Source organism: Adiantum capillus-veneris, chromosome 12 (assembly GCF_014529385.1).
Source record: "Adiantum capillus-veneris isolate H3 chromosome 12, ASM1452938v2, whole genome shotgun sequence".
In the NCBI taxonomy this organism is placed as follows: domain Eukaryota; kingdom Viridiplantae; phylum Streptophyta; class Polypodiopsida; order Polypodiales; family Pteridaceae; genus Adiantum; species Adiantum capillus-veneris.
The window spans coordinates 25,244,246-25,255,780 of NC_140942.1; the positions used below are offsets into that span (position 1 = coordinate 25,244,246).

The following is an 11,535-nucleotide window of genomic DNA, read 5'->3' on the forward strand; positions in this document are numbered from 1 at the left end:
GATGTCTCTTGGCTTAAAATTAAATTTTTTCCTGACAGAAATGCTCCTGATGCTCTGCAACTCTATCAGAAACACTCATAGTAACTTTTGGACTTCACTTCAGCTTTCAAACACACTTTTGCATCTTTTACAACCTTGTGATGAATCTACCAAGCAAGTATACATGCATGAAGTGTTCTAGATTCTGAATCATGATGTCCTATTTACTCTACTCCTACTCTTCATATGAAATGGTGATAATGGTGCTTTGGTTGCTTTCTGGCCTCTCTGGACTCTCAAGCTCTCCTCTCACTGCTTCTACCACTCCAACTCCTACTCTTCTAATACCTAAAACTATCTCAGTCTACCTAAATCTACCTAAGTCAAAGGATCTAGGCTGAAGGAATTTGTAGCTCTATCTCTTCCACTCATAGGCTGAAGGCATTTGTAGCAGAGAAGTTTCTTTGTAATTTTGTTGGGCATTCACTTCTATTCATTGAAAAATGATATACGCAATCATCATGTTTTTTGCATATCTTCCTCTGGCAACGTTTTTTGGCCTTGCAATGTGTTTAGGAAGCTGTCGTGAGGACCTAAGGAGTCCATCATTTGCCAGGTAAATAGCGCGCATAGCTTAGTTGAGTAGAGCTGCCATCGTTTGTTGCTCAATGTACATTCATTCAACGGTTAGTGGGCTCCGCTACTCTTTTGAAGAGTCTTTCACTCCAAAGTCTCCAACTAGACACGGACCTCTTGAATTATTGTTGGTTGAGCCAAGAGTGAGTTCACATTTGGCAAGCTGGCAACCCCACAACCACAAGCAGTTTGGTTCGTTGACCTGCTTGCCAATTTTTTACAAAGGGACTATTGTTGTGCAAAGTCTCACTTCTATGTTAATCCTTCACCAACCAACTAGCAAAACTTCTATGTGATGGCTACTAGAGGGGATGACCAACGCTTCAAAGATGTATTTTGATTGCTAATTTCCCTTCTACAATAAAGTAGTGTGTTCTCGGACGTCAGCCCATGGACGGATATGCCGCGACGGACGTCAGCACAGTGAAAATTCACCTAACAAGATTTGTCAGCTAAGGACGAAGCTCGATCCGTAGGCGCGTGGAAGCAAGCATAGGGTGTCAACCTACACTCGACCAACTCCTAACTAATTCCTAGAGAGGTCTCTACCCTATGTCTAAGTCACAGCCTTCAGGAGTGCATAAGAGGAAACTTCCTACAACGCTTTTTAGAGCCAAACACCCATCAAACAATCTCGAAACACCATAGAACTTGAAGGAGACCCTACTAACACCAATAGGTCGCTCTCCCTAAGGTCTATGAACCAAAACGCCAACCCAAAACACCCGGTGCAAAATCACGTAGGATGTCTGGCCGAAATTTGTAGGTCTTCATTTTCGAAATCTAAAGTGCCTAATGTGTAGCTCTACTCAATGTGAACGCGTGGATATGCTGCAATGCAAATTCAGACAACGTATGCTCACCGAATCACCAGATGAAGCTCGTAGATGGAGCTCGCAAAACCGGACCGTACGCGTGCAATGTAGGTATCGGCGCGTAGCTCTTGTCGGGGGCAACACGCTGCACTTCTCCGCACTCGATTCCGACCACCGGTGCACATGTAGCGTCAAGATGAAGCTCACACTCTCTCTCGTACACAGTATGCTCACTCATAGACTTCAAACTTTTTTTTAAATGACAAAAGGTTTTTCATTAAGGTCAAAAAGTGGTATAAATACCTTACAATTCTCAAACCCTAAAGTTTCAAATTAACCATCTACTCAATCTAAATGTCAAAACTGGAATACAATCTGGAAACTTCTATAAGCCCCAATATTTACAAGGTGAAATGTCGGGTTTTCTCAATAAATAAATAATTACAAAAAATGATAATCTGCCGGGCAGTCAATTTCCGTAGGGTGTGTCCAGCTTCTAACACAAGGGCTTGTTGATGGCGGAAAAAATGGGTAGAGTTTCAATAGGCACGTTCATGGCTAGGGATGGGGCAAACACAAAGGAAGAGGAGTTTGTGGAGAGGGAGACAAAAGTGGTCGGGAAAGTGAAAAGGGGGGGGGGGGGGGGGGGGGGGGAGGGGGGGCTTGAGAGAATACCACCTTGGGTTGACTGGGAGAAGGTGCCATTCCGTGATACAAAAGCCGCATTCGTGGTGCCAAAGGCTTTGGAAGATGGGAGAGAGAGTTGATCAAGGTCTTCAAGGGGTAGGTTGGCCGTGAGGCCTCGTAGCTCCTTTGAGCCAAAAAGAGACTTCTTGGAAGAGGTCAGGGTAGAGAAGGCGGGTAAACTGGGGGCGTGTTGGATCCAAGAGGGCGGGTTGACGAGGGCCACCAACGAGGTGAATCTCGGGAGAGAAATGGCAAGGTTGGGAGGGCCCAAGGATGAGCGGGTGCTTGCGGAGAAAAGGGTCGTTGGAGAGGTTGTAGTGGCGGAGGATTGCAAATAAAGGGGACTCAACATGCTGCCGAAAAATAACAAACCAACCGAAGGGGTGGTTGGGGCAGCCTCGTTAGCTAGCATCATTAGGAAAGAAATGGACTCATTTTTGGACCTTTTAGCTCTAGTGAGAGAATGCTCCTTAGCCAATAGGAAGAGGCTAACGTTACGTAGAAAAAACCCTTTTTCTCATTTTGAAAATGTCCATGAAAACCATTTTGATGAAATTGTCACTATCATCAAAAAAGTAATGTGCTTGATAATGACATCTTGCACAAGCGCCGAACGCCTTTTTATGACCCACTATTGCTATCCTATAAAGTGAAGTACTTGTACTTGTGCATCTTGCACAAGTGTCAATCACCTTTTTATGAAGTACTCACAATTTAAATTCGAATAGATTGTAGTTAATAGTGATTGATAGGTACTATTTATGACTATGAAGGAGTCAGAACCAAGCAAATAGAGGCCCTTGAGGGGTCTCTATTTGCTTGGTACTAACCTCATGAGGCCCTAGGCTCAAAAATGCTATATCTTGAGCTAGAGATGTCAGATTTCAGCGTTTTAAAGAGCTATCTTGTGATCTTCTTCCGCAACAATAATCTGGAAGTATCCTGAGTAGCTATCGCACACTGTGGATCATTAGTGACCCGCCACTTCATTGAGAATTTCATCTTGGAATGGGAGGGTAAAGTGATCCCTCTTCGTGGCTGCATTGAGAGGTTTATAGTCCACATAGACTCTCCACTTACCATTCTTTTTTGGTGTGACTACTACTGGGGAGACCCATTCTGAGTCTTCGACAGGGTAGATGAAACCTGCTTGTAGCAAACTTCTCACTTCTTTAAGTAGTGCCTCTTGTTGGATGACCCCAAGTCTTTTGAGCTTCTGCACTACGGGTTTGCTACCTTCCTTGAGTTTTATGTGGTGTTCCACTACTGTAATTCCTGTGATCTTATCACAGCCATCAATGAACAAAGTAGTGAAGTTACCTAGCATGGAGACATATTCCTTCCTTTCTTCATCGGTTAACTCATTTGAGAGCATTTTTTGTAACTTACCTGCATCCTCTAAGGACTGCGTACCTGATGGTTCCTCTTGGTTTGTCGCGGGTGTTTCAGATTGTGTAAATCTTTTTGGATCTTTAAGAATGACCCCCATCACTTCAATGCTACTGTCGCTCCCGTCAGTGGTGGTTGTCTCTTCTCTTGAGGTAGACGAATAGTCGCTGGTGGACTCATCTTCTGAAGCCTCCAAGATCATGTTGCGTTGCTTCCCAGTCCTCACGTCATAGAATATGGACTTCCCTTTAGCATCCTTTATCTGAATCATTCCGGTGCTCAAGTCTTGTTTAACTTCCATAGCCATAAGCCAAGGCCTCCCAAGAATGATGGGGTAGCCCTCTCCTTTGTGTGGCATGACAAAGATGTCTACCTCCACTTCTGTATTGAATGCTTTTACTTTGATCGCATTCACAATGCCCACGCATTTCACTCTTACATTATTTGCCATTTTGGCTCGGCAGGGTGCCGGCCTACTTACCTCTAGTCCTAGATGGTGCATCATCTTTTCACTCATGGCGCATATTTGCACGCCACCATCTATGTAGACGTTTGAGATTCATTGCCCCTTGATGTGGGCATCCATAGTTGGTAGGATGTCGTCGAGATCCCTTCCAGAGATAGCCCCAACTATCCTGGGTCTTGATTTCCCGGTACTCACCATTTTTGTCTATTGCCTCCTCATTCTTGGTGCAAGGTGGAGTAATTGGGGCCAAGTTATTTTCGGGCCCTGAATTAACACATCCTGAACTAAGTCATAGGGTTTTGCATACTCACCTAGTGAGAAGTCCACGATGTCTATCTTCCGTCGTCTGTTTACCTACTTGCTTGCTAGACTCGGCCTTCCCTTTCATTTTCTCTTCTCTTTCTCCCATAGCATCCACTTCTTCTACCTTTGATTTCCCTTTGTGCTTCTCTCGAACTGATTCTTCTACCTTTGCCTTCCCTTTAGCGTCCAAGCTAATAACACTCACCGCTTGGTTCACAGCAGGTGGTGGGGGTAGTGGTGGAATGAGAGGTTGTTATGGTGGTTGTTGTTGTACAGGTGGTTGAAGGATCTGGACTGGTGGTATCCATCCTGTTTGCCTAGGTGGTGGTGGTCTTGCTCTTGGCGGATAGATATGATTCTAGGTTCCCCCCTCTATTGAATTCTGCCTCCTTGGATGTGGGCAGTAGTACGTACCATGGCCGTCTTCCCTGCAATTGTAGCAGTGGTACTCTTGGTTCTGCCTTCGTTGTCCTCTCCCTTGTTCTGGATTCCTGACAGGTGCATGCCCTTGCTGCACCAGATGCACGGATAAACTCTCTAGTTGGGTGGTGATGTGATTTAGCAGGTCTTGGTGCTTGCCTGATGCCTCTTGCGGTTGGGCTCTATGACTGGCTGTTGCAGTCACTGGGGTTGGTCAGGCCAAGCTTGTTTCCTCTGACTCATTTACTCTTGCTTGCATGCACAACTTCTTCTCTTTAAGGCGGGCTACTTCTACTGCCAACTCATATGTTGCATGAAACCTTCCCTTCATCTTCTCTCTAAGCAGCAACCACAAACCAACAACAATGAAACGGTCCTTCTTTAGGAAATTAGGCGCTCCTTCACCTTCCTCCAGTGAGGCAACCCATCTCTCCCATAAGTCCACAAACTTGGACTCATAGGTGGCATACTCTAGCAGACTTCCCTGCTTCAATTCTGTCAGTAGTAGCTGCCATAGCTTCTCCGAGGTTGTGCCTCCACCAAACCTCTTTACAAAGGCAGCCCTTAACACATCCCATGCATTCTTGGTAGACTGGGGCAATGCATTATACCAGGACTTGGCCTCTACTTTCATCAGTAGAGGAAAAATTTGAAGTCGTGAAGTGTTGTCATCTTTGTTGGAAACGACACAAGCAATGTCGAAATCATCCAAAAAGTCGGTGGTGGTGAGATCTTCTCCCTTCTTTTCATTGAACGTGGGGAAAGAAACACTTGCCATGGTAGTGACTCAGGAAATTACAAACCCTTTTTTTTTTTTAATGACAGTAGCGGCTCATAGCGGCTTTTTACAGGGTTGGGTGGATAGGTTAAAACAGGATAAAGATAGAAACACTAAAGGAATGGTGGTAATCCAATATGAGGAGAATGATAGGGTTTGGGGAATTAAGTATTTCTCCTAGTACCGCCGCACCGAATAGGTACACGATCTTCTGTTGGTAGAAGATTTTCCTATCTACATAGATATTCACATGCATATGCTGCACGAATCTGAACGGGAATGCTGTCAGCCCGTTTTCCATCATGCACAGAGGGTGGAGTAATTACTTATACTCTTACCGTGCCAGTGTTGGTGAGTTGGCACATCCACAAGAGGTCATCGCCTTTCATGGTCTCTACCTTTCCTTCGTCGCTCAGCACGTACGGGGTGATGGCGACGCGTCTGACCACTCCCAGCCTCTTGGCTAGTAGCAATTGCAGATAATTTCCGTAGTCGGCGTGTTGCATGAATTCCACTCCATTCAGCTGCAACTTGTCTCCAGCCCACTGGGTTTTACCCGTGGTGGAGAGCTTCTTCAGGATAAGTTGTACAAGGAGAGGAGGAAGACCCTCTACCCGTCTTCCAAAAAAACGAGAGCAGTAGCCGAACCACTCTTCCTCAGGACATGGGAATCTTCTTACCACTTCTTCAGGATTGTCGAAGTGGACTGGTAGTACTTGCATGTGTCGTGCGAATCGGTAGGCGACCTTCCGCCGCTTAGCTTCGGATGACTTCCTCTTTGGCAAGCTGGGTACAACCCGACTCTCTGAGCTTGAAGCACTTGCTTGGCCAGATGCTTCTCCCTTTGGGGTCACGTGTTTCCAGACTGGCTTATCTTTTCCTTACCTTTGGCTCGAGCAGCCCCTTTAGGCCATTTTGGAGTAAAGGTTATAACTTTGTCTGCAATTTCTTTAGGGAAGAGAGGCCTCACCGTTTTCTTTCCTCCTTTGATGTGGATGACTTCTTCATGATGAATGTCGATGCAGACGATTTCAGCCCCTTCGTTGCTGGCACTCATTGACAGTGTGTTTTGATTGACAATAGTGATGCCACTTCATAGACCTCCCACCTGATGCTCTCAACTTGTGGTTAGAATGAGCAACACAAGATGGAGAATTTACCTCTTGAATACTGATGACACTGCAGCCTGGCAGTAGTACTTCAATGAAGGCGGTAGTCTCCTCTTCTTCCGTCCTCCAGTTAGAAAATTCCTTCAGCCATTTGTCCATGATTGATGGCGTATGTCACTTTCAGAATTCTAAACTGAAGGTCTTGAGTTCGATCCTTAGTGGGGGCACCAAATGACGGGAGTAAAGCGACACCTAAACCCCGACGGCCTCTAAAACGCCGGGGGCCAATGGCACGCCTCGAGGCGGTCACGGTAAAGCGAACAGGGGGCACCACCTAGCTTTGAGCGGCTAGGATGCAGACCACGGTGATGTGAACACCACAAACTTACACCACACACACACACACACACACACACACACACACACACACAGAGGGAGAGAGGCAAATGATTAAAGAACCCTCGGGGATGTGAGGGAGAATTATTTTTGCAGTATTTACAATGACCTTCCTTCCGGCGAGGCGGCACACTGTGGTGATAGAGAGGTAGGGAGAAGATGGTGTCACTACTTGGTGCGTTCTCTAAAGACGACTCGATGATTGTAAAACTTGCTACCAAGAACGTGTATGTGTGTGTGCATTCACCATTGGAGTCAAGAGGTGGACGTAGCTCCCTTCACATGGTGCAATTCCCAAAGCAGACCATCACACGAGTCCCCTCCTCGTGATGCCAATAGTGTCAATTATTTCCACTAAAACTCTACCAAGTGCTGACCTCTCATGAACTGCCCCCCCCGATAGTGACCTCTTAGTGCCCTTTTATAGGTGTTGGCTGCTTGGATTAGGGTAATCCCAGTTTGATTAGGGTAAGCTAATTGGGGAGACAAAGCAAGGCGGTGGGCCCGGTGTGGTTGACCCTTGCTTTGTCTTGGGAGTTATTTAAAATGAAAACCTCTAGGTGGGCCTTTGTGACCATCACCTAGAGAGAGGGAATTTACAAATTCGGAATTTTACAAGGCTTGGGTGAAAATTGAAAAAATGATGATGATAACCTATGGTTTACTGAAAATGGTGTCGTGGTTGCGTGATGCCGGCGAATGGTGGCTTGCTGGTGCGTCGGTGTAGCGCGTACGTCTTTTCGGGGTCGGCCGGGGCATGCCTTTGGCACCTTTGCTCTTTTTGTTGTCGGTGTCGCGTGCTTTGGGCCGCTTTCTTTTGTGGATGGTGTCGATGCCGATGGATCTTCCGTTTTTTTTTTTTTTTTTTTGTAGTTCGGTGTGTGCTTTTATGCATGTGTGTGTATGTATGTATGGGTGGGTAGGTGTGTGGATATAGGTGTGTGCGTACGCATGAGTGTGTGTGTGTGTAGTTGTATATGTATATGTGCGAATGCGTGCGTGGGAACCGGGGGGGGGGGGGGGGGGGGGGGGGGGGGGGGAATTATATATAAATGTATATATATTTTTTGTTAATTTTTGTAAATTATGGATCTGTAACGCAGAGGCAGGGGAGGAGATGGGGTGAGAGAAGGGGGGGGGGGGGTGTGCGTGTATGTGTGGGTGTGTGTGTGTGTGTAGCGCCGTGAGGGCCTGCACTGGCTAAGGAGAGAGAGAGAGCGCAGAGATGGTGGTTGCCTGGGCTGCAGGGCGCGCGTACAACACGAAGGAGAGGGGGAGAGGGTGTGGAGAGAGGGGGGGTGAATAGAGGGGTGTGTGTGGTTTTGTGTGGTTCCAAGCACCCGCGAGGGCTGGGGGTAGGTGTGTGGGCGTGAGAGGGAGAGGGCAGGGCCGCGTAGGGAGAGGATGAGTTAAGAGAATAGGGGGGGGGTCCCACCATGGGAGTAAGAGAGAGGGAGAGCAAGGGGTGAGGAGGGGAGGGAGAGGATAAGGGAGGGAGGAGGGTAAAAAGTAGAGAGAGAGAGAGAGAGAGAGAGAGAGAGAGAGAGAGAGAGAGAGAGAGAGAGAGAGAGAGAGAGAGAGAGAGAGAGAGAGAGAGAGAGAGAGAGTGAGAGAGAGATAGAGGGAGGGAGAGAGAGGGCTTGCCCTAAGGCCTGCGGGGCCTTCCTAAAGGAGAGAGTGAGAGAGAGCTAGAGTTAGGGCTGGGGGGGGGAATATTAGGAGGTGGTCCGCCAGGAAGAAAACAAGGGGGGGCGGGGGGGGGGGGGAAATAGTAAAGCCGAAACGAGTGTGGATGAGGGGGGGGGGGATATAGCGGCCCACCAAGGCTGGGGTGCGGACAAGCAGAGAGAGGGAGGGAGAATATTTGGAAGAGAGAGAGAGAGAGAGAGGATAATATATGTGGCGGTGGGCCCGGTGTGGTTGACCTTGGCACCAATGCACCTAACGGGTCGGGTGATGCAGCGGCAGAGTAGGAGAGAGAGATAATATTGGCGAATCCGGACAGTAGGAGAGAGAGGGGTTTGTCTCCTCGCAATAATGGAGAGATGTGTGGCCAAACTAGCGGCACCCCGCTAGTGGTTAACCTTAGGGGGGGGGGGGGTATGGTGAATGGTAAGAGCTTCTTTTTTTCCCTTCGGAGCTATCTCTTTTTTGCTGCCAAGCGGATGTAGCGTTTTGACTTTACTGGTTACGGTTGCCTGCTTTTTGCCGTAACGTGGGCCATGCGGTAAGTGGCCTGAGGCAAGCAAAAAGCTTAGGAAAATGAACCGAACTCTCAATCCAAAATCTGGTGCTATGGACGCTTACGCATAGACTATAAATGCCCCTCATCCCTAAGCGCCTGCAGATGCGTTACAGGGGCGGGCCTCCGGAAACGCATTCGAGCCATATGAAGGGAAACTTTCACGTACGGCTCCGTTGGGGGGAAAGCTCGACAAAGGGGCCTATCTATCCTAACCGGGAGTATGCTGGGATTTATGAAAAGCAGCACCTTACGATGTTCATGACTAATCGGATTCCGACATACTAGTGGGTACTAGGGGAGATTGCTACGATCGTTATTGTATCTGTATTGAAGAGATGTGAGAAAGTATTTGAAACATCGTACAACGTCTCAATGAAATGCCGCTATGTCTTCGCCTTCCCCCTACTACAAGTTCTCCCCTGCACAGGGCCAGGGAAAGCGGAGGTCCCTTTCTCGGGGCCCCTTCCCCTTTCTTTGCCTAATCTGCTTTCGCTCGCTGCTACTAACGGAGTCTCAATTGATTTCCTTTCCTTTAGCTACAATGATGTTTCAATTCGCTAAGTCTCTCAAGTCCGAGGCAGAGCCGCAGCACACGGCATGCCCGGCAAGCTTGGATACTGTTTCCCGATTGGAAACCCATGGATCACAGACGGTATCTCCCCATGGCCTTTCGCCTTTGGAAGCGTCCTTTTTTCTCAATGCCCAGGCATCCATCCAATGCATTCTTTTCAATGCTATAGGAATTGAACCTACCGAACACCGTACAAAATCTTAATGAGTGTTCGATTTACAATCGTGCAACACTCAACCTGTGGCTGCGTCTTTATTGTATTGGTGAACTGAAAATTGGAGACTCAATTGGCTCAGGATTCATTTTTGTCTTAAATCTAAGAGCCGCAAGCAGCCCTAGATGCATGCTAGGTAGCCTTAATCCTGATTCCGAGGACAGCAAGGGCCAAAGTAGTCAAATCTGCTACTTATGGTTTGATAGACCAAGATCCAGCCATTTCAATGAATGCGCAAGGAAACCGAACCACTGCGCTAATCCCAAGTCGAACTGCTTTGGGCCAGGGGATTTGTTTCCATCAAGGTATTGTTTAAGTATTATCTATGTAAAATATACTTATAGTCCATTTCTCTTTCCATTGACCATCGAGATCCTAAATCTCCAAATGGGCATATCCCTAGCCTTTATTTGTTAGGGATTTTGCTTTTCGGAGAATCCTGCTCCCGTAGGGCTTGTATCTTGGTAGCCCACCGCAAGGGAACCTTATTAGGGTGCTCCAGTTTCAAGTGTATTGAACAGTTATAGTGGCCCATAGGCGCAAGATGTACCTTGTGGGGCGGTCTCTTGGACATAGTCTTTTCATGCAGTGGCTGTTTATTAGCATAGGCTTTTGCATTGGCTTGGTTATGTTTCTATAAAAAAGAAAATAATGATTAGTTTTCAATTAGCGTTTTGCCGTTTCCTAATCAACGTAAATAGAGCTTGATGGGTCCTTGGCCCACTCTAAAAGGAACTGCTAAGGTAGGCAAGAAGGTAATCTCGTCTATGTAATCGTTTGAGCCGAGCCCCTCATCTCAAGAATGTTCGTTATCAACTTGACTGCGTCGGTATTTAGCAAGTCTAATGGTGTACTAGTTGGTTTAAAGTCGTTAGGCAGGGAAAAGTCAATCCAACGAAAAAGGTGGGTGGAGTAAGGGGAAGCAAGGTTGTCTAGTCATTGCTAACGGTGTGGGTAAAAGAGAGAGATTTTGTGCACGCAGTTAAGGCCATTGTATAGTTATGTTGGTTTTTTTTAGCCTAGGCAAAGCCTTAAATATACGTTTCGCTATCTATAAAGGCTAACATCTTTTTTGAATTGCCACTTATTGGGATGGGAGAGGCAGGATTCGAACCTACGTAGAAAACCTTCAACAGATTTACAGTCTGTCGCTTTTAACCACTCAGCCACTCTCCCTGTTTTTTCTCTTGCGTGTCACTTAATTGCCCACTGGAGCACTAGGCACTGTTAATGGCGGGTGGGATATCCGGTAAGTAGGTCTTTTTTCAATACTCTTACACATGCATGCCCTTTGATATGCTTTTAAATTACACAGCTGAATTGGATTTGATACTCTTGCTTAAGCTTTTGCTAATGGCTTTTTTGGTTTTTTTTTATTCATAGGTTTGTTTTTTTCCTTAAACTTACGTGTAACTCCTTAAGAAAAGGAAACAAATTTGCCTACTACTTCATCTGAGTCAGCCATCTCAGACGACGTTAAAGAACTTAGTCTTTATCTATTAATTCATTTACGTTACCTCCACTTTA

At 46.7% G+C, this 11,535-nt stretch overlaps 1 non-coding gene across 1 annotated transcript; it reads right to left on the reverse strand.

Moving 5' to 3' along the window:
- Positions 1-11,101: 11,101 nt before the first annotated feature.
- On the reverse strand, positions 11,102-11,184 carry TRNAY-GUA (transfer RNA tyrosine (anticodon GUA)). Its single transcript has one exon. It is a non-coding gene; the product is annotated as a tRNA-Tyr (tRNA).
- Positions 11,185-11,535: the final 351 nt, after the last annotated feature.